The 23,779-nt window shown below is 47.4% G+C and overlaps 1 protein-coding gene across 1 annotated transcript in view; it reads left to right on the top strand.

The window, feature by feature from the left end:
- The first annotated feature begins 8,730 nt into the window (after nucleotides 1–8,730).
- SLC7A6 (solute carrier family 7 member 6) overlaps nucleotides 8,731–23,779 on the top strand; it is a 457,165-nt gene continuing 442,116 nt past the window's right edge. The window contains exon 1 of the mRNA XM_078670746.1: nucleotides 8,731–8,913. The gene's annotated coding sequence lies outside the window, so the exon portion shown is untranslated. The remainder of the gene's footprint in view (nucleotides 8,914–23,779) is intronic.

The following is a 23,779-nucleotide window of genomic DNA, read 5'->3' as shown; positions in this document are numbered from 1 at the left end:
CACCATGTCTGGCCCCTCTGTCTTTTCAGGCAAACTCACCACACGAATGTTGTTCCGTCTATTTCTCCCTTCCGCATCCTCAGCACGCCTCTCCAGCGCTGCAATCCGATCCAGGGCATTTATCATTGTTGCAGTCAATGCAGTCTGTGCAGGCGCCACGTCCTGGACCACTCCTTCCACGTGCTTCACCCTGTCCGCCAACATAGAGTGAACCGCCCTCAGGAGGACAAGACCTGTCGGTCACCTGCGCAATGTCCTGCTGCAGGGCAGTACAAGAGTCCGCGATGGCAGACAGGATCTTATGAAGTTGTTGCTGTAGTCCAGGATCTTGAGACAGTTCGTGTACGGCTTATTCCGCTTGGGATGGGGACTCAGCGTCTGAGGGTTGGTGAGCCTCCTCTTTTTTCCCTCGTGGCTTGCCCATATTTACGCGTGCTAGGGCGCGCCCGACAGGCCTGCAATGCTAGGTCACCCGTTATTTATGAGGCGATCAGGAAGGCCAATCACCAGGAAAGCGACCCCAGATATCAGCTGGTTCTGACTTCCGCCGCTGACGTCTCCCTTATTAATGTTAATATGTAGGGCCCCTTGATTACTGCACCATCTGCGTGGGTTTCATCAGAGCAAGAACGGCAGGAGTGCCCCATCCAACATGCCCCTGGTCATGGGGCTTGCGCCTCTCTCGCCATCTCGAAAGGTATCCATACTTGGCCCCTCATCCAATTCCCACTGTCATGGTGGCTCCAGACCCAAGCTGCCACAGACCCGTCCCAGTGTACCACCTCCGCACCCCGTGGAAGACTTTGGTCCGCAGATGCGCTCCAATCGCTGTCTTTCTTACTGGGTGTATGCGCACCCCCTCGTGGGAATCAGGTTCCCCCTCCGCTGCCGCTCCAGGTCTCCCATTACGTCCCCACCTCCTCTGGGCTCGCTCCTGAACACCTTCAGTCCAGTCCTCGGCAGTTTCAGCCCAGCTCGCCCCCCCCCCCGGGTGTCCGCAGAAGCCCTCGGTCACCAGTCTCCGTCTCCGCTCCGGGGCGCAGACAGCAGTGCTCCAGGGCCACTCGTCCGCCTCCGCGGCTCACAGCTATAGTCCCCACTGCGTTCCACTAACCAGCGCAGGGACAGTCCACTCCCGCCTTCCGGGACGCTCTCGGGCACCAGCATCCGCTCCTGCATCCTCCAATGTGGTTTTTGGCTTCCAGGGGGGGCCCAGATCCTTTACACCCCCAAGCCCCGCTCTCACGCGGTGCCAAACGAGTCCGCGGCAAGCCCGGAGCGCCAGCCGACACAGGCGGTCCCCCGCGCCACTGTCCCTTCACTCATCCGGGCACCAGCGTCGTTCCACGTCCAAAGAGGGCCCGCTCCGCAGCAGAGGCCGACACTGCAGCCCTCGGCCCGAGCGGCGCAGCACAGGGGCTCCTCATCAGCCCCGCCCCGAAGCTCCAGTTGATACGGGTTGCCCCCCGCACCGCAGCCGCCTATCTCGGCTTGCCACCTGCGTCGCTCCACTTCCAGAGGCAATCCGCCTCACAGCACCGCCCAAGAGGGCAGTCCTCGGCTCCAGCGGCACCTCCCGCTAGCTTGGCGCCGCCATCTTGGGTATTTCACCAGCGATCAGCGCTGCTCAGGAAACCTCTCCGGAGTCCCAGATTTCGCCGCTAGTGATGCGAAAATACTCTGGCGCAGCTCCCCTCCGCCGCCCCGTCCCTGGTTGTTGTCAGGGGGGTCAAGGGATCAGTTTATCAGGATGTTTTCGGGGCTCCCCAGCGGAGCTCGGCGCTCACACCGCCGACCGCATCGGCTTCCAAGCCACGCCCCACTTTCTATTTTTCTCATGCCCATCACCCTAGATTCCTTCCTTTTCCCATGCCTTCTCATTTAGACAACATCCCTGAGGTACATAAACATCATGAGGTTATTCTAGATGTTTGGGAAAATGCCAAACGCGAGTTGCTGAAGGCAAAAGAAGCCATGAAGATACAGGCTGATAAACACCGCCGACCAGTTCCAGAATATAAAGTGGGTGACAAGGTCTGGTTATCCACCACAAATCTGAGATTAGAAGGTCCCCGCAAGTTACAACCTCGTTACATAGGACCTCATGCAATCACCAAGAGAATAACTCATGTTTCATTAGGACTCAAATTACCAGAAGAGATGAGGATCCATCCTGTATTCCCTGTTTCATTACTTAAAGAGTATACACCCACACAGAACCCTGAAGAACCTCCTCCCTCTGTCATAGTAGGAGACGCGGTGGAATAGGAAGTAAAGAGAATTCTAGATTCCCGTAGATATAGGGGTAAGCTACACTATCTGATTGATTGGGTAGGATACGCTCCTGAAGATAGATCGTGGGAACCTGCTGAACATGTACACGCTCCTGTCTTAATTCGTAGGTTTCATGCCCTACACCCTACAAAACCTTGTCCTGTGACACGACCTTTGGGTGGGAGAACTGTTAGGCATTAGGCTTCTTGTGTAGTCCCTTGGCGTTTTGGAGAGGTCTGAAAGCTTGCTTTGTGAGGACACACTTTTTACATGGTCCCTAGCCGCTGTATCGGAGGTGGAGTTATGGACGCTCTTTCCCTTTAAATACCTTGCATGTCCAAGAAGCCGGTGCTTGGTTTCTTTCTCGTGATTCCACGCCCCTTCATTTCCTATCCTGTTTGAATTCCGCGTCCTGTTGTTCCCTGTAGCTGCTTCTAATTTCCCTGCTTTCCTGCCATCCCGTTACCCAGCCTTCATTTCCCTCCTTATCCCCTTGTCAGTCCTGTCGGCGCATGTTTGAAGGGCTCAGACGGTCTAGAGCTGGTTATTTTAACTTGTAGCTCTGACCCGCGTTATTATCAACCTTCGCGCCTTGATTTCTGCCCCATGTAAATGCGTCCGCACCCAGGTCCGTAAATTACCGCGGCTGTGTTTTCTGTTGGTCCTTCGCGGTTGTCCGTGGCAGTGATTCACCTTTTTGCTCCTCTTCCTTGAACTTCGAAGTATTCGGAATATTCAGCTTATGCGCAGTGCGTGTTTCCCGGCATTTCCTTTTTTGAAGGCAGTTTGCCTCAACGCGCGGTGCGCGTATGTTTATATTTTGTTGTTCCCAGCGAGGATATAACATTGGCAGCTGTTGTTGTGGTGCTTTTGAAGCTTTCTGCCCCATTTATTTTCATTGGCCACGTTCCTTGCCTTATCTCCTCAGTTTGTTTAATTGGCAATTAGGAACTAATCTTCCTTTATATCCTACATATTCACCTTTAGTCTAAATCATTTTCTAAGGAGAATTCATATTAGCTCTCCAGGCTGGATAGCTAACAGAATCCTGTTTCTGCACTACTGCTCATTCAGAATTTTCATTTCGGCACCAGGAGATGTCCAGTTGGTAAGGGACTGTGTGTCTTCATAAAACTTGCATGTTATCACCTTATGATCTGTATTGTTCCCTAAATAGGGGGGTTTTATATCCTAATCTTGTCTTTTATCGTTTTCCCTGTAGGTAACCCTCTCTTCATCGCTGGTCATTCTGAGGGGTTCCACTGGGAGATTTGAGGCAATACGTCCTGGCTTCTAATCCCCACATCTCTGGGGGTCACTTTGGGGGTGTGAGAGTTCCTCTTCTTCTCACCCACAGACTGACCCTAGGAGAGTGGGGAAATTCTCGTCGCTCCTGTGGATTGAGCCTAGAAACCAATCGCAGGTTAGTGGTATAGGCAACAGGTTCTATGCTAGGATGACCAACCGTCCGTAAATTTCACGGACTGCCTGTAATTTGGGCCTCTTGTCCGTTGTCCACAAGGTTTTCTTCCACGGACGCCTTTTGTCCGTAATTTCAGACATTGGCGTGAGCTGCCCCCTGCAAGCAGCCTGTAACTCTCACTGCAGGGGGCAGCTCACACTCCTGTTGGGTTCTGTGGCCTGCAGCAGCCCCTCTCCGACCTGGCACAGACTGCTATCAGGCCCATTATCATTCTGTATGTTGGCCTAATTATCACATACAGATTGATAATGGGCCTCTCTGCCCAGTGACAGCATTTTGGATCAGGTGATTTTTTCCAGTGGGAGTGAGGGGGAATGTAAGATCTGAGAAGCCTTCAACTGTGATCTTTTTCTTAACTTTTTTTATTTTTGAATATGCAAACACAGGTGTGTTTCACTCGCATACACAACAGATGCAGTGAGTGCAAGGTTCTCTCAACCTAAAATAAACTTATTTTTACTTGGGCTTGTGTTGGTTGTCTATTTACTTATGCACTATTGCGCGACTTCCTCTGATGTGTATGCAAAACGTACCTTTTGTCTTGAATTTTTGTCCTGAATTCTGACCTTCTGTCCTGAATTTTTGTCCTAAATTTTGACCCTTTGTCCTGAATTTTTGCACTCAGTGTCCTGAATTTGCACCCATGCCAGTTGGTCACCCTATTCTATGCGCTCATGCATGGAGCTTCTGTTGGAATGAGGTTCGCTTGGCATCGGACAGTTGCTTTTCGATCAGCTGACTGAGAGGACGCTCCGTGTGTCGGGTGGAGTAATTTACTTTTAAATAAACCACTTCTACAACAAGAAGACGACTTATGCAACTTATTTCAGCCTGCAGAAGAGAAGATCGTGTATCTCAATAACCTGATGACCTTTTGATCTACTTGGATGATGTCAATATTTCAGACACAAACATAATAAGCATCATTTACCATAGAACTCTACACTCCCGGTATCCCGGTTGGATTATCTGCCTTACTCTACTGTGGTGGGAAAAGTGGCAGGTGTAGGAACATCCACATACTTATTCAAAACGCCACCGGTTGAGTGTGCCAGCTAAAATAACTTTTGATGCACTAGTCAAATTTCAAATTTATTGTCATATATTCCGAGTTGCAATTTCAGAAGTGTTAAAATCTATGACTTTATTCTACAAAAGGTATATGGTAAAGGACCGAAAAAATGCGTTACTGTTCATCAATCAGTTCATATACATGAAGAACAGCCACGTACATCAGAGTTTCTTATCATGTATTTGCAGACATGTATGAGCGGCAGAAGATGCTATGTATCTTTGAATCAATATTTTTAGCTGAATACATTATTTAATTTTAACACTTCAGGAATGGAGATTGCACGGCAGGCATCATCCAGTAATTTAGGCACACACCTCAAATATAAGCGCCTTAAGCCCCTCACGGGTGAGTAGCGCGTTTATAATTCCCTTATTGAATAATTACACGTTGTCACCTAACCTCCCTGCTCACATCCATTTATGCACGATATCAAATTTGTTTGCGACTGTATTTTGTTAATTTTGCTATTCTGTTGTGCTACCTAAAACAGTTGTAGGAAGTAATGCTCGGGACTCAGGAAGCACACATACAAATGATACATACACTCAGAATGTTTCCCTTGCATCAAAAGTTCATATAGATTGTGGGTGCTGGGATATATCAGAATTATTTAACCATATTTAAATACATGTTTATACGGCGCTGGGAAGTCTATAACCGAATATTTTTAAAACTTCATTGAATAATCGTGTGTAAAATAAAGTACGAGTTATGTAAACGATACCCCCCCTACAAATATACCTTCCATTTTTTAGGTCGAGCTGGAGAAAGCAATGCGAAGCATTGCATCCAGCTCGACAACTAATGTTGCCTGCCTCCTGGGAATCCGAGACAGGGGTCGGGCACGCGCAGCGATTGGTGTCTGTGGACGCGCACGTCCAGGCCGGCGCCGTGCACATCTCCTGCCTCAGATTCCCTGAAGTGCGCAAACACACACATACACACACACGCAGGCAGGCAGGCACACACACAGGCATATCACACAGACGCAGGCACACACACGCATTCACATACAAGCGCACACACACATGCACCCCCCCACGGGCTCACGCACACGCTCACAGACACACACACATATCCCTCCCTCCACTCACCGTGCTCTTTTGTCACGTCGCCTCGCTGCGCTCTACAGGCTCCGCACTCCCCTGGTGTTTTCTTCGCCGCATCACCATACGCGGGGCTTCCCTCACGCTTGGGAGCCCCGCGTCACCGCTGCTCTCTGTGGGCCGGACTTCCCGCAAAAAGCGGAAGTCCCGCCCCACGACGTGACGCTCCGGAACTTCCGTTATTTTTACTTCGCGGGATGCCGTGCCAGGAGTCCAGCCAGAGGCAACAGGGGGAGCCGTGCCGAGGGGACCGGCGGGCGCTGGACATTGGACGGGGCCCCGCACTGCTGGCCACCCTCCTGGGGGGTCAAGCCAGGTCAGGTGGCCTGTGGCGGCCGCTGAAGCTGCTGGCCTGCGCCGAGCTGCACCCTCTGCTGCGTAAACCCAGCCGCTCCAAGGAGTAAAATGAGTGTGCGATGAGCCACAAGGCGCATCATTTTCAGGTAGGCGCTTTGCACGTTGTCCCCAACCGTCCCGATGGACCATTGATTGCGTGGCACCTCCACTAGGCTTGGCCCTTGCCATTAGACCTTTGCATTCTGAACGTGTGGATTACTTATTGTCCGTGTTAAAGACAATTTCCATTCTGTGGCTTGTGTTTTTTTTATTGTGCATGCTAATATGGGCCTCCAAGACCCAAAATACAGTGGGCTGTTGGCAGTCAGCCATGACTGTTTGAATATGTCATACATGCAATGATGCCTCTGGCAACTATGTTTGCATTGCGAAGTGGGAAGAAATATGTTTTATGGTGTAAATTGTATATTGGAGAGATAACCACATAATTGCTGTGGGCTGTTCACAAGTCTTTTACATATATCATTGGCTGCCTCTGGTTTGCGGTTTTGAAGCACTGTATTCATCGGTGTGGCTGTTGTATAACTGATTGTATCATCTTTAGTAAAAACACGTCTTTCTGAGTTTTACCCACGGAATGCTTGCGATCTGCAAGTTGTGTTGAAAATTCTGCAGCAGATACGTTAAATTTGTAATATATCTTCTCACAATAATTGAACCACTATGAGTCAACATGTTAGCGGGCAGTTTGGACTACCTTTTCCTTGCCAATTGTTGTCACTGCACTGCAGAGCGATTTATCCAAATATCGGCAGGCGTCTAACAATCCTTCAACATTGACTCCGATATGTGCCAGCCCTGCTTTATGTTTTTTTCTCCTACTTTGTCTATATATTAACCCGTTCAGCGCGGCGCGAATTTTCGCGCTGTGCTGAACGTTCTGAAAAACGGGTGTGGTCATGACGGAACGGTTGCGTCATGAGCACAGCTCAACCGACGCTCATGACAGAACCGCTCCGTCATGAGCACCGAAGGGGTTAAATGAATTTCATTAAAATGTACATGGATCGCATCTCACTGCCTTGGTGGTCGATCCAGTTTCATACAGCATAACACCTCATTCTGTAACATATACTTGCCATACCAGAGAATTTTACACCTCTAAGATAACTTTCTATTCCATAGCATAATTTGGCATAGTACATCAAACATACCAACACAACAAGATGATGAATAAAATGCTGAACCTTGTCAAACATTCACCCCCAGTAACATCACTCAGCACTACCACAGCACCACTACAGCACCACCAAAGCACCACTCAGCATCAACACAGCACCACTCAGCACCACCACAGCATCACTCAGTGCAACCACAGTATCACTCAGCGCAACCACAGTATCACTCAGCACCACCACAGCATCACTGGTTCAAATATGTTCTGTCAATGTTCCAAGCTTATTACAACTGTCCCAAAAAGATGTTAATATTTCACTTCTGTTCTTGGATTTTCGTCACAATAAAATACACTGAACATAATCTTCACAAAAGTTATTTACAAAAGTTTAAGCTATTGCCATTATAAATTACAATCACTTTTATTTAAGTATTAATTATTTAAAAAAATTAAAAGCCATTGTTACTTGTAATATCAATACATCTAAGTCATGTAAATAGAAAACATGTTGCATTACAAATGCTATAGGTGTCACATTTGAGAAAGTTATAACTATTGGCATTGTAAATGACAAAGCTATTAATTTAGCTATTTTCAAAAACAGCACATAAATAAAAAAATTGTCATTTACAAGGCCAATAGCTCAAACTTTCCTAATGCGAGACCTATTGCATTGCAAATGCTTGTTTTTCTAGTTGACGTCAACAAGAGATTAGGAAAATTGCCACATAACAGTTACCCTAATGTAGCTGACTGAAATCGTAAATATTTACTATAAATCTGCTCTCACAATATTATCAGTGTCAGCATTTTTTAAAGCATAGTGTACCGAGCATCATTCGCGGGCCATGCTTGATTTTATCATCAGCAGTGCCTTGTGAAATGTTATTATGCACACTGGCCAGCCGTTGGAGAGGAGACCGGTCAGCAGAGACGGGCCTGTCAGCAGTGTGAGAACAGTACATCGGGCACTCAAAGACCGCCGAGGTCACCTTCGCCTGTGGAAGGTACCGCCTCTTTGGCTAAAACATTTTCTCTACCTTTCCGTGAGGGCAGGCAAACAAAATAAGCAGATAAACAGGTCCAACTGCCTGCGCCGGTACTTTTCTGTCACTCAGACGCCCTTTTTGAAGCGGGCTAGTGACGTCAGAGGGTAACCGCGGCACCGTCGCTACGTCACCCCCCCCCCCCAACACTTTTAAAATCGTAAAGGAATTCTGTGGACCACCACCGCTGTAGACGGCGCCCAAAAAAATGTGTATGAAAAAAGATGGAGGGCGGGTTTAGGGCGTCACGTGACTGCACTGCTGCCGCCTGCGTCAGGCTGCCTGCGAGCGAGAGCTGGAGAAACGGCTGGGCATCAGTGGTGCTGCGAAACGTGGTACATACAGGCTGCTGGATACCTGTGTTCAAAGGCAAAAGAAAAACGTGGTAGCGGGACACCCAAGAGTCCCGGGAGCCAATGCAAGGAGGACGTGAATCCAGAGGGAGCACGCGCGAGGTAAGACGCGGCTGTGCACTCACGGTGCGTGCTGGATTACTCCAACGTGGTATGTGCGGAAACCCTTCAGCCCTTTTGTGACTGGAGCGCTGCCGGCTTCAAGGGGGTGGGGGAAGGACTTCTCCCGTTTTTGGCTGCAGCCTGTTTCGGAGCCTACTCGTTCCTGTAAAGGGCTTGGATACATATATTTTTATTTCATTTATTTATTTAGTGCATTTTTATAAAGCTCGGACATTACCCGAAGGTGTCAGAGCGCTGTACAATAGAGCTAGTTTACGTTACAAGAGAAAAGTGGTACAAAATAGAACATTACAAAGACTAAAAAAAATGAAGGGTACACAAACACAACATTTAAGAATACCAATTAGTAATACCTGTAGTCCCATTTTCTATTGACATAATAGGCATTTTATTGTCATGAAGCAAAATAAAGTAAAAACATGTTAACTTAGTTCTCACATAAATCATTTTTCCTAACAGATGTGGTCGCATCGAGACATAAAGTCCACCTTAATCTTGCTTTCTCTCTAATGACTTTTGATGAGACAAAGTGTTCCCTACAACTGCTAGTTGTTTGTGTCAATTTCTGGTTTCTTAATCATTTGTGATTTGGCGCTTCCACGTATACAGAGGCAGGACAGATTGAGATAATTAAATCTGTCAGATTTTCAAGCCAAAAGTCGCTGTCTTTAATTTCATAAATGTGCTCAAAGTCTCGCGAAAATCAATCATCTGCCTACTTTTTGTTCGTGGTATTTAGAGTTGGTTCACGTTCAGTGCTCAAATGTGTGGTGAAACAGACCATGTATCTTAATGCTCACGTTTAATGAACGACTAAAATTCAAGAAATCCCACCACAAAAGGTGTACTTTGCTTCAGTGCTAAATACATGCACAACCTTTCGTCTGTTGTGTTTCATTAAGTGAAGAAAAATTAATAATAACGCAAACACAAAAATGATGATCGTGTTTACATTGCGCAACAAACTGACTAGAGAGTAGAAACAGACCTATTAATTTGGGAACTACACACAGATGTCAAATAGAGCAACGGATCTTTAGCTTGGGTTAGTGGCCCGATTGGGGGGGGGGGTGTCTGTGTACGAGTTGTACTTCGGGAATCCGAGACTGTTTAGAAAATAAAACATCAGAGGATTATTGGGGTGTGTAGTATGTATGTATGTGTGTGTGTAAATAAATGTTTAGGAATTCGGAACTGGAGGTTGAACATTTAGATGAATCCAGAAGTACCAGTACAGCAAACCGCATCTAATATGGACGATTGGTGGCCGCCGTTTAAACACTGGTATGTGCCAAGAACCAGAATTGATTTTGACCAAAAAACTGTTCATTATTATAGACTGCCATATTGCTTCCTCTTTTAGAAATAAAATCCAATTTTGAAACGCTCCAATCATCCCAGTAAAATGAACATTTCCATTTTTGTGTACGTTTTGTTTGCGAATTAATAAAACATTTCAGTTTGTACATTCATAGTTTGTACATTTGTTTGATTTGTGCTTATTGTGTATGTGTGTGTTTTTTGTTTGTTTTTGGTATTGTTTTGAGGCTGAAAGTGTAGAAACTGCTTAGGCTGATCTTCCTTAGTGATTCAGTGGTGGTCCACATTTGTCATTAGGTTAAGAACTACAGGTTGGGGCATGGCCAAGCGTACTATCATGGTAGACGCTCCTTAATCAGCTTCCGCACCTGGGCCGCTCTTTTGGCGATCCTCTGTGCTGATGGGGATTGGTAGAGGACACTGGCTCGTCCCTTGGCCCCTGCTATGCCTGCGGAACAAAGTTCAACTGGGGAGGGGGTGGGGCGTGGTCTGAACGCCGAAGATGGCAGAAGCAACACCCTGAGCTCCGCTAGCTATCCCACCCTCCTCCATCCTAATCCGGCAGCAGGCCACTGTTTTAGTAATCCCGATGGGGGGTGACCGTGAGGAGACATCGCATGGACCCCCGGCTGGTGTTCGGCCGTGAAAAATGGGGCACATACAATCTTCCCTATGGTGCCGCCTGCTTGTCAATTGGGGGGGGCTGTCATCTGGGACGACCTAGAGGAGGCTCAGACAGTCAGACGTGGGCCCACTACGAAGAGTGGATTTTGTTCTGCCCGTGGCCACGAAGACCCGTGGGCCAGCTGAGAGAAGCGGAGGAAGCGGGAAGTCTAGAGACGGTGGAGCGGCTGGCGACACCATTCAAGAGTGGGGCGAGTCCCACCCTGGCATGAAAAGGAGAGGCAGTAGTTGGGGCAGCCTCTTTAGTGCAGTTAAGCGCAGCTGGGAGAGGGAGCCACCGACCCCTGGTGCCATCTTCCTAGCCAGGAACATCCAGCAGAGACCCTGGGAGACAACGGTCCGGAGGGGTGGAGCAGTGGGAGTCATCACCCAGCGGAGGTGCTCCGCCGGTAAGGACACTGAGTACTGGCAGAGGAACGGCCTGTCGGAAGCACAGCGGGCTGCTGGTCTGTTGCAGCGTTTCTCTCACCGCCCTCCTCCTCCAGTCAGAGGATGTGAGATAGCGGGGGCAGTGACCCTCGCGGAGACTGGAAACAAAAGGATGCACCGAGAGAGCCAGTTCACGTAGTCTCTAATACCAGGCAGGCGCCTTTGCTCCTTTCGCTCAACCCGTTGGGAGGGTAGCCCTGGGATTGATATTGGCAGCCTGGTACAAATCGATCCAAAGGTGAATTGGAACAGCTTCACAGCCTTCCAAATGTAGCTGCGAATACTACGGGGGCTCCCACACCCTCCATCACTGCTAAATAACCCCTGCAAAGGGGCCAAGCTACCTGTGGACATGGGAAAAGATAAACTAAGGGTGTGCAGGGCATCATACACATTTAAATAAAAGATAAACAGGGTCAAGTTCGCATAGACCAGCTCACGAAACCCATGTGGGCCCCGAAAGACAACCCACCAGACTAGCACCCTGTGCCTACCCCCAACCCCCCAGTTCGGCGGACACAATATTACAGGCTATTCAGTATCCAGAGCCTCCCTGGAGGGAAAGATTGGAGAATTTAGTGCCAACACCTCTCTCCCCAGACAAGACTTGCAAAATGCCATTGAAAAGGTCACAGGGAAATTTTATGAAGTTACTGAAAACAGTAAGAGTTCTTGTACATCAAGTGGATCATGCCGAAGGGCATTAACGCTGAAATAACATCCGGCTGGTGGGGTTCCCTGGAGAGAAGGGACTCAACCCCACAGACTTTGTTTCCCGGTGTCTGCGTTCCTGGGTGCCATCAGGCGTTCTGTCATGTTTTCTGGTGTAGCAGGCCCACAGATCCTTGATTGCCCGCCTGCCGCCAGCCCCCCCACCCCGAGACCGATAATAGCACGCCTCCTCAATTGTGCTGACAGGTATGCGTTCCTTAGGGTGGCACGCAAGAGAGAGGTCCTGCTTAGTTACTCCTCACAGGTTATGTTAGTCCTAGCTTATACAATGCAGGTGTGATTGTCCCGATTCTGAAGCAACCGAAAGCAGATCTGTCTGTTATGAGCAACTTCCACCCAATCTCCCGGATCCCCCTACCTTAGTAAGATACTAGAGGCCCACGTTACGAACTGCCTCAGCTCCTTTTTTTGAGCATTCCCAGTTTCTCGACCCCCGGCAGGCGGGATTTAGACCAGGTCACCCCACGGAGTCAGTAATCCTGGCAGTCATGGACAAGCCTAGGAGAGGAGCCGATAAAAACACCACCCAGGTCCTGGTGCTTTTAGATCTGTCAGCTGCTTTTGACATGGTCAATCATGATCTTCTGATCAACTGTGTCAGCAATGCTGGCATCCAGGGTCTGGCCCTCAGATAGATTTCCTCCTTTTTAGGTCTCGCCCTGGAATTAGCATCCAAAGGATGCGTCCAGGGTTGTTAGGTCTCGCCCTGGAATTAGCATCCAAAGGATGCGTCCAGGGTTGGAGACGTATAGTTAGCTGTCTCGAGGGAAGGACGGACGAGAAGGTGCACGAGTTTTTCCTGGCTGGATTCGTGTGCGCGAACGTGCACGTTCCGTCCTGCGCCGCCCTCCCATACTCCCAGCCTAACGCGCATGCATGCATGCACACAGACAGACACAGACACACACACACACACACACACACGCGCGCGCGCACTCGCACTTACACAGACACGCAGGCACCCAGACAGGCAACCCCCTCCTCCTCCTCCTCCCCCACAGTCACACACGCATACACACAGACTCCAAGAAACACGCACGCTCACACACATACACAGGCCGCCGCCGCGCGCGCGCCCACACATGCCCCCCTCCCGCCCTCGCAGGCCAGCCACAAAGCGAAGCCCCACTCACCGGCAGCAGGACTCTTCCTCCATTCTTCGGCACCGGGGCGCAGGGTAGGCTCCTGCCTGCTCCGGTGCTGCAACCAATCGCGGCTCTTCCGGCTCTTCCGTGGGAGGCGGGGTAGGCTCCCGCCCTCCTACTTCCTGTTTCCGGTTGTCGCGCCGGCCTGCCTGACTTCCTGGTCGCAGGCCGGCAAAGTGACGGCGGTGATTTGCGTTATTTATATTTTAAGTTAGTTATGCATTTTTATATAGCGCGGACTTTACCCGAAGGCGCTAATTATTTATTTATGTATTTTTTTCAATGGGCCTCGCGCGCGGAGCCTCTTGCCTATATCTCTTTCGGGCATACATTTGATGTCAGTGTCCCTTCACCCGCCTCTCAATTCGCAGTCTCGCTATACTGACAGCTTTTGTGTGGGAGGACCCGAGGCCTCGCGGCTTTATATGTTTTTTGTGTGATTAACGCAGAGGCGCCGTCAGAACAATAAACGACTGGATTAACAAAGGCAAGCAGCAGCCGGACACTGGAATTCTCCCGAGGAAGCCCCCTCCCCCGAATATATATTTTTATTTCACGACGCATTATGAGATCCCTGGCTTCCTGGCTTGTTTTTCCATGGCAACTGCACAGGGAAGTGTTTGCGCGTCTCGCCAACCTTGTTTTTTATTCAAATGCCCAGATTAAAAAGCTTTCTGGAAGCATCAGCTTTTAATTACGTTGAGTAGCTTTCATTGTAATATGGGGGGCGGGGGCGGGTCACACTGTTATAATTTGCAGGCTCGAGGGCGAGGCCCGGTACCGTACAGCACGGAGGACGGTATGTACTCCATTGTTAATGTATATTCGCGTGGGGCTCACATTTCATCTTAAATGTGTTGCACAAAGACCCTTATACGTTTAAATAGAGTGGGATTAACCATAGGGAGAAACCACATGTCCATTTGAATCTAGCAACTAGGTGTTTGAATGCATCATTTTATTTTCTGCTTGCTTGAATCGGGTACTCAACGTCACCAAGGAGGGACCCGAGATTCTGAAAGCTGATTTATGCAATCTAATACCTCGGCGGGTTACTTATGTTGGTTCAGAATAGTGTGGTTTGTATTTGGGGTTTGTTGCTTAACAAAACCATTTTTTAGGGGATACATTAAAAGTTATACCTGTTTTTTTTTAGGGTGCCTTGTAATAAACAATCATTGGCAAAGCCAGCAGGTCTGGCGTTTTGGCCTTGTCAATGCCTGTGTTGTTTTGTCATGTTGTCTTATGATGTTGCGGGAGATGTCAGACCCTCACCGACGTAAAAAAAAGAGCTAAAACCCCCAAAAATGTTTGGTCTGAAAAAGCACACATTGCCAAAGTGGCCCCTGGCACTGAATGATTTAAGGCAATACATTCAAGTTACATTATAATTTGTAGGTGTTGGTTTCAAATGCTCTTTCTGGCAGCATCTTCCAGTTCTATGTTAGTAAATATGATTTGAAACGCTGCAGAGGGTCTTGTCCAACCATTATGTATTTAACAATTTTATTCAGTTTCAAAAGCTGCTATTTACAATAGTTCGATTTCACTTTTCATTAAAAACAATCTTACTGCGGCTAATACAGATCATGCGTACTCTGCATAATTTTAAGAGGTGTGCCAGCGTAAAGTACTCGAACAACAATGACGTCTGTCTTATAAATGTCACAAAAAAATGTTAATATTTCACTTCTGTTCTTGGAGTTCCGTGAAAATACAACACATATTGCATTACAAATGCTATAGGTGTCACATTTGTGAAAGTTAAAACTATTGGCATTGTAAATGACAAAGCTATTACTTTAGCTATTTTCACAACCAACACATAAATAAAAAAAATGTAATTTACAATACCAATGGCTCAAACTTTCCTAATGCGAGACCTATTGCATTGCAAATGCTTGTTACATAAGCGATTCCAGGCAGTTCGCCTGGCTAACTTCTCGGCCAAAAAAAACAGGTTGCCCTGTGGGGTCCCCCAGGATTCCCCTCTATCGCCCCTTTTTTAAAATTTATACATGCAACCCCTGATCGTGTCTTTACGCAACAGCCCAGCCATAACCTTCAATTATGCCGACGACCTCCAGTTGGTGTTCGACATTGACTCTTCCAACACATCAGTCACCAATTTTCAATCCACCATGAGCTCCATTAGCGAATGGATGTACACCAACCAATTAAAACTTAATCCTGCTAAAACGGAGCTGATCCTGACTGGAGGTGCCGCCAACTTATGGCCCCCACTTCTGGGCAGCTCCCCCGCCCAGTGGATACTGTAAAAAGCCTTGGGGTCATAATCTGCAACCACCTGTCCTTGAAACCTCAAATTAATGCAGTGGTATCTTCCTGTTTTTTTCATCTTCGCAGAATTTGGAAGATCTGCAGATTTCTGACCACCTAGGCCCTTACTCTTATCATTCTGGCTCTGGTCATCTCTTGCATCGATTATGTGAACTCACTTTATGTTGGCGTTCCAGCATACCAACTCCGCCGTTTACAGCTGGTACAAAACCAAGCAGCCAGACTAATTTTCCATCAACCTAAGCATCAACATGTTAGCCCTCTGATGAAGAGCCTTCACTGGCTCCCGGTGGCCAAACGCTGTGTATTTAAATTGGGTTGTACCATCTTTAAAGCCCTCGCTAGCCAGGGCCCAGCTTTCATCTCTTCTAGGATCCATCGCTATGTCCCGGTACGCGAGCTCCGCTCCTCCCACCCCATTCTGGTTATGATCCCAACCTTTAAACGCAAAAAACATGGTGGTCTTAGATTTTCCTTCCTGGACCCCCATTTTTAGGTCGAGCTGGAAAAGCATGCGGAGCATGCGTCCAAGCTCGACAACTAATGTTGGCGACTTCTGGGAATCTGAGACAGGGGTCGGGCACGAGCGTGGATTGCACCTCGTGGGCGCGCACGCCCAGCCCGGCGCCGTGCACATCCCCTGCCTCAGATTCCCTGAGGTGCGCAAACACACACACACAGGCAGACACACACACGAGCGCCCATGCACGCACACATACAGCCCTCCCTCGCCGTCGCGCACATTCCCCCACACACACACACACACGAGCGCACCCAGCCCCCCGCCCCCGCCGCCCTAGTGTTTGCACATAATCCGGACGAGCGTTCACGATAGGCTTAAATCAGCTTGTTTCAAAACGGGGGTCTCAACGAACCTGTGAAGTAAAAGAAACTCTGAGTCCCAAGAGCACACAGTGACACACGAGAGCACGTACCTGCCCCTACAGCTGCACAGGTCCGTGGAGTCGGTGCCCAGCACAGAGTGCACAATCCCGAGGTACAGGAGGAAGGCCAGCCAGAGCTTCTTCACGCCGAGCCCCTGCGCACGACACACAGCATTAGCCTCCACCGGCAGCTTGCATGGTGCCCGAGGATCACAAGAGGGAGGCGCCGAGACTAGCGGAAACACATCCACCACCAACGACCGCTGCTGACTGACTGACCAGCGGCTCCCGGCAGGGCACGGGGGAAGGGGAGCAGGGGCCGGCCAATCGGACAAGGCCGGACAACTTCTGACCAATCAGAGACCGGCGAGCCTGGAGGGGGAGATAAACTTCACGAGTCCGGGAGGCGGGGCGGCAGGTTTAGTGGGAGAGGCATGTGCATTCCTCGCTCCTCCTCTGACAACGAATCTGATCCCATCCGAAGAGTTTATTTATTTATTTAGGTGTTTGCAGAGCGCTATTGCTTCGAAGCACTGTTGACTAAGAGTCTTTAATAAGGAGAAAGACAATATTTGGCAGGTAAGGATGCCTTCTCTAGGCAGCTGCCCACCCACTGTCTACTCCCAAGCCGGGCCGCAGAGAGGATTGTGAGCACCTCATAAAAGAAAATAATAATAAAAAACACACTTTTTCTTGATTTTTGTGCGTCATGTAAGTTTGCAATGGCACATAGTGCAAAAATCAGCCGGGTGTCTTCATGGGTCTTTTTAAAATAGTTTGCTTGGCAAAGTTCAAGGAAGAGGTTGGGAAAATGATTTTTTTTGCACTGGGGTCCCACGGCAGCCTCACTGAGCCTCTGCCCGTGGTCCCGACAGCCAGGATTTAATGCTGTCTCTTCACTGCAAACCCCGTCGCCCTCCCCACCTCCCTCCCCCTTAATGGCCCGGAGAGCGCTCACCCTACTGGGGTTGAGAAAACCACCCTGTGCCCACTGCCCCAGCTGAAACCCCATTCCACACCGTCCCGGGTCCGCAGTGCCTCTACTCTGTCCCATTTCATTTTTAAGCAGCGCGTTTTGCTATTAAAGTTATTATGAAACACTAAGTTGTGTTTTTACTATAAACGTTTGCTTTTCACGAGTAAAACTCAAATGTGCTTTTCTGTTGACACGGAACCATTTGCAACTGGTCAACTAGAAATTCAGCCAATATAAATGGTGTTCACTGTCGGTATCAACGATGGGGGCGAGTGAGAGAGGGGAAGGTGTACAAGACACGGGGGAAAGAGGAGGGGCAGATTTACATTATACCAAAACGACAAGCAAGTACTATATAAGTAACTCCTTGGTGTGAAATCGCAGGAATAGATGTACTTGTGTTGAAAAGGTGGGAGACGCCGTTCACAATGCTTGTGAATACACAGTCATAGGAATCTCTGCATGGTCTGCGCATCATTTATGGACACCCTCAGTCCGGCCCCCTCACCCTCACTTGCCACCACCTCCTGTAGGCAGAGTCAGGGCATGTGCGTTGCACAGAGGACTTCCTTGGCGCACTCTGTCCTACTTAGGGAAAAGGGCTGTCAGTGACTAACAGACACTTACCACACGGGCTCCCTGCGGTGGAAGTCACCTGACCTGCAGCACTTTACCTGCACGTAAATTAAGCATAACTTACTGCAGCGTCCAAAGACAACCTTGTTTTTAATTGCGAACGGAGGGGGTAGGGGATTAAAAACAGCCCTCTCTGAGACCTCTACTTTTCATTACGTTGAAAAGCCTAAAAGTTCACGAAGCGCTTTAAGGGTGAAAGTCAGACGCACAAAAGCAGTGACTTCATATAGCGCATAGTACACGCTCTGTTTTAGGTGCAATAAAAACTCAGTTCCATAGTGCTCGTATCATTGTCTTTAGTTTATTTGTTTATTTATTTATGCATTTTTATATAGCGCGGACTTTACCCGAAGGTGTCAGAGCGCTTCACAATAGGAACAGTAACGTGACATAAGGAGAAATATACAAGTGTGCATAGTACAAGAGCAAACATTACGTTACATGAGGGAAAAGTGACAAGTGTGCGTGTAACAGAAGCCCAAAAAATACAAGAAGAGGAGGCCAAACGACGTTACAATACATGAGGAAAAAGTGACAAGTGTGCATAATATAGCAGCATACATGATGCAAGAAGGTATAATACTGCAAATAGTGGCAGTCACTCAAACACAAAAGTGTATGATATAGCAGCATACAAGATACAAGCGGGTAAAATACTGCAATAAGTGTCAGTCACTCAAAACTCGAGAACACATTAGGAAGGCACTTCTATAGGTATGGAATACAGAATTAGCTATAGAGAGAGAAATTCCTTGAGAGGGCGTGAATTAGTTCTGGAAGTGTCTTTGTGAAGATGAAAGCATAAGTCTGGCCGACAGGATTTAAAGGTGTGGCCTAGATAGGGACAGAGCGGCTAGTGGGATTGGCGACTCTTTTTACCCCACAGCCCTGCCTTGCCCCCCTCACTTGTGAGCGCCACTGCCCTAGCTGTAGGTTCAGTTAAGTGACTGATTAACTCCCCCCCCCCTCCCCACAGGGATAAACACGGCTTCCCCCCCTCCCCTGTTCAGTGCTCCCCTAACCTGTTTATCTCGTCTCTGACCTCTTGAGTCCAGGGAGGAGTGCTGCAGGGGTAAGAGGGGAGGGGTCTCACCCCTCATTCTCGTCCTTCGGTACATGATTATCTCCCGTGGCGTTTTACATTCACACCCTGCAGCCCCTTGGGCCAGGGCACCCAGACAACCCCCCCCCCCCCCCCATAGAAGCTTCTTTTGCAAGTTGTTCCCACAGCCGCGCTCTGATGTCTCACGGAGATTAATAAACAAACCTTTAAAAAATGCATTTGCAATGCAATAGGTCTCGCAGTTACACGAGTTAAAGCTATTGGCATTGTAAATGACAATGCCTTTTATTTATGTTTTTAAAACGAAAACAAATATGAAAGGCATTGTTGTTTGCAATGTCAATAGCTCAAACTCGCGTAAATGCGAGACCTATTGCATTGCAAATGCTTGTTGGAACTCCCTTCCGACTGAACTGAGATCCGTAACCTTTTACACCCAATTCAGAACACATCTCAAAACCCTTCTGTTTTCACAAGCATACGCTCCTGTTATCCTTCTGCTGCTGTCCTCCCTCTTTTAGCGCCATGAAACCGCTTGGTGTAAGCGCGCTTTACAAATAATTTTAACATAACATAACAGGTGCAATAGCAATGTTGCTCTTTCCTCAGCATTAAACAGAAGTTGCGGGCAGTGCAAATGCAATTCATGCTTCACTTTCTGGCCTGCCTAAACATCATTTTCACTGGCAAGACTATCTTCTTTGACAGTCCAGAAGTAGCTGGCAATGGATAAAGGAACCTCCCGACTGGTGGAGGCAAGTCTCTGACAAAAGGTTAGAGCTGTGTGGACGACCGATGGCTGGTCGCATCCAGTCACTGAGACGTTGGTGCATCGTGGCCCGGCTGGTCACCCTATCTGCAATTCCTAATCTTCCGACTGCTGGCACTTATCTTCTCTTCAGCATGGAGAAGGTGGGGGCAGCCTGTCCGGACAGTTTCTTTTTAGTTAATAGGTTGCCTTCAGGGGGGCTATGTTGGGAAGTTGAAAAGGAGAGACAAGTTTAGACTTCAAATGCCCAATTGTCAGTTCTCCCTATCACTCTTCACGATACTTCATGTTTTAGAAGTATTGGATGGGGGGGGGGGGTTTAAGCACACAACATAATGGATTTTTGAGGCACAGGAACAATTCAGCAGGTTCACCTAATGAGAACCTTGCCAATATACAAGTAATGAAAGCCCACTGCCCATAGCCCCCCTCTTGAAATTCAGGGATTTTCGCTTGGTGTGTAGCGCCAACTCCGTCTCCTGACCTGGAACGTGAATGGGCTCCTGGACAAAATAACGTGCAGGACAGTTCTTAAAGCTGCATGGCGCCTTAACCCTGATGTACTCCTGCTGCAAGAAACTCCCCTAGAGGGGGATAGATGTCCCCTTTTGGCCCAGTCTGGATTTGCACAAGTCTTCCATACTGGCTTCACTAGGGGCTCCTGAGGGGTGGGTGGCCGTCCTGCTCCATTCTACTGACCTCTTTCAATAAACACATGTCAGGAGAAATGATTTAGGTAGATATATATAGTGTTCTTGGGCCAACTTTATGGCCAACAGATCTTTTCTTAGTGTATATGCTCCACCCCTATTATCAGTAGAATTGTTCGTGCATTGGCCATGGTCTTGCTGCAACTTTCCCAGGGATATGGGTTCTGGGGGGTGACTTTTTTGGATTTACCGACCAGGCTCTGGATACGTCAACTGTTTTGTCCGTGCTGCATGGTTTCCAACCTTTCCACACATGACACTGACTGACGTATGGTGCCTCCATAAGTCCAACACGCAGGACTACACATTATTCTGGAGCTCATAAAGTGTTTTCGCTTAGATTGCTTTCTCCTTCCTGCTTTCGAGGCCCCGTGGGCGGGCGATGGACACAAGAATACTGGCCAAGGTCCTGTCTGACCACTCTCCAGTTGAGCTCCTGGTTCGCCTTGGCCCACGGCAGACGTGGAAAGGGTGGAGACTTCATGCATGGTTACTTAAAGACTCACAAGCAAGGGAACACCTCACAAGCAAGGGAACACCTCCAGGGAGAAATAAAACCCTCCACAACATATAATAAAAGTACTGTCACCTCATGGATGACATAGTGGGAGGCATTCAAGGCCACACTGAGAGGAGCTAATATTAGTTACCAAACTGGGGCGAAACGTCACAATCAAAAGGAAATGGCTGAACACTCTACAACACAGTGACACTTTGTATCTGCTCACCTCAAATGTCTGCTTTTCTAGAAAAGTTTTTAGGCATAGGATTATAATTCTTGTTGTATTTATATAGCTCTTACTACCCCTGACAAGGCTTTGAAGCGTTTCTCCGCGAGTAGCACGCTACTCCAGAGCGCAAAGTTGATTAGTGGAGTATTTATGTAGGGAAATAAAAGTTAAGTGGAGTGTTAGATATGTTAAGTGTGTTAGTTGGATTGAATCGGATAAAGGAAAGCTAGGAGAGTCTAGAAAGTGTTATTAGCAAGGTCATAGTAAAACTGTGAGGTTTGCGATGAGTTAGAGAGTGGAGGTAGATGACATATTAAAAGAAGTATAGGATGAGACAGTGAATTGGAAAAAGGTTATTTTTTTACAGTAAAAGTACAGTAATGTATAACTGCATGGGAAGGTATACATGTGTATGGAAATTAATAGAGATATAAAGTTGGTATATAAAGTTGTATGGAAAATAATAGACATCTAAAATTGTTGAATAAAGTCTCATATGTACATGTATGGATAAAAAGTTAGAAACCCAAACTTTCAAGTGTTGTTGTACATGAAGCTGATTTATTAATGTATTTTTGTAATTTGAAACAATAAATATTTATTTTAATGTTATTTTTCTCCAATAGTCCCTAAGTAGTAGTCATACACAGACTTTCATCGTCCCACAGACCCAGGTAAAGAACCGGTGCGCTATTTGACATCTGTGTGAAGTTCCCAAATTAACACCTTGCGTGCTGCCGTCGGCCGTTGAATGTCGCGCGCTCTACCTTCCTAGTGCTGCGCACGTTCAACGGCCGACGCGGCCCCGCCTACGCAAGGAAACGCCTGCACCGCGGCAGAATTACCGCCGCAGTTAACTGGTTAATAAGTCTGTTTCTACACTCAACAATATGTATGAACGTATTTACTCATTGTGATGGGTAAAATAAATAAAACAGACCCATAAGCAGATAACCAAATAACTTATATGTAAACTCTGCAGTGACATATACATGTTAAACATAATATATATATAATATATACACTATAAGTAATATATACATTTAAGGAGACCCATAAGAAGATCTATAGATTTTATACCATTTGTAGTATATATATTTGTACAAAGAAACAACACTTATCTAAATACATACATCAAATTTTACATGTTTACATGCACAGGCATATTGTGTATTTGTGTTTTGAGTATGGTTATATAGGTAAGAGCCAACTCTTGAGTAGACTTCTGAAGATAAGATAGTTATCAGTGGAGCTTATGTTTTGAGGTAATGATTCCATACTTTGGCTGCTTGAACCGAGAAAGGTGTACCACCTTGTTTTTTTATCCTTGGAATGCTGGGTTTTTTAGTCAACGTACCAATCTGAAGCAGAGGTTGCTTTGTTGTATGTATTTGGTGATTTTAATCCTAATGAAAAAAGGTCCTGTTCCATGTATTGCTTTTCGGGTGATACAAACCGCTAAAAGGTGGATTTTCTGGCAACCAGTAAGTAATGTAGGGCCCTCGAGGCAGGGGAGATGTGGAATTGTGGCTTTACATGTACGAGTAGTGTGGCAGCAGAGTTCTGAATTTGTTGTAGTATTTTCATAGTTGCTAAAGATGAACCATGGTAGAGGCCATTTACATAATCAAGTGTAGAAAGTACAAGAGAGATGGTGGCTTGGACCTTGTGTTGAAATTCTAGGTGGGGGAAGATGTGTTGCAGAGTCTTCATAGTTACGAAGCTTGATCTTGCTATCTTATCCAGTTGGGCATTCCACAAAACAGCTTCAGCAGTCTCTTAAACAACACTCAGCTTAGCGGTGTTTTTGCCTTTTTAGATTCTTGAGGGGAGTTAATTAGATTTGCCTTCTAGTAGTCTTAGTACATGTTAGGGAAAACAAGAAAAGATATTAAAACAAACCTGCAGTTTTAAAGTAAAATTGCACTGCACAGAGTGTGTGCTCTCACCACCGTTGCTTTGAGCTAGCTCTTTGGGCTGTTCAGGCCACACAGAAGCTGGCACTACAAAATAAAGGTGTCTTCCTTGAACTTCCCTCCACAAATTTAAGTGTGTGAGCAGGTGTTAGGGGAGGGCAAGGGCCTGTTCAGGTGCCCTGTGAGTCAAGCATTAAAGCAGAAACTGGTGTGCAGGGAGCTGCTCCTGAGCACACAATCTCCTTGGATACAGACAGGTCCGATACATACTATGCGGTTCCTGCTCAAACCTGCAGGTTGGTACAGTGCCACCCAACCTAGAAAGTGACCAAGTATTTTGCCATTTTCGCTACGTAGGTTTTAAATGGTATAAGGCTGGGGTGCTAACATTTGGCTTTTGTCATTTTTCACCTCGACATGGATGGCACTAGCTGATCCTATGTTTAAAGACCTTGGAGTGGGTAATTACCCACCTCAAGGAATAATTACAATCCTTATCAGGTTTCACCCTCAAAGTTACTAACTAAACCTGAGCTCAACCATCTGGTA

The sequence above is a fragment of the Lissotriton helveticus genome, chromosome 12, assembly GCF_964261635.1.
Source record: "Lissotriton helveticus chromosome 12, aLisHel1.1, whole genome shotgun sequence".
NCBI lineage: Eukaryota > Metazoa > Chordata > Amphibia > Caudata > Salamandridae > Lissotriton > Lissotriton helveticus.
The sequence above is the reverse complement of the archived record's forward strand: the minus strand, read 5'-3'. Positions and strand labels throughout refer to the sequence as shown.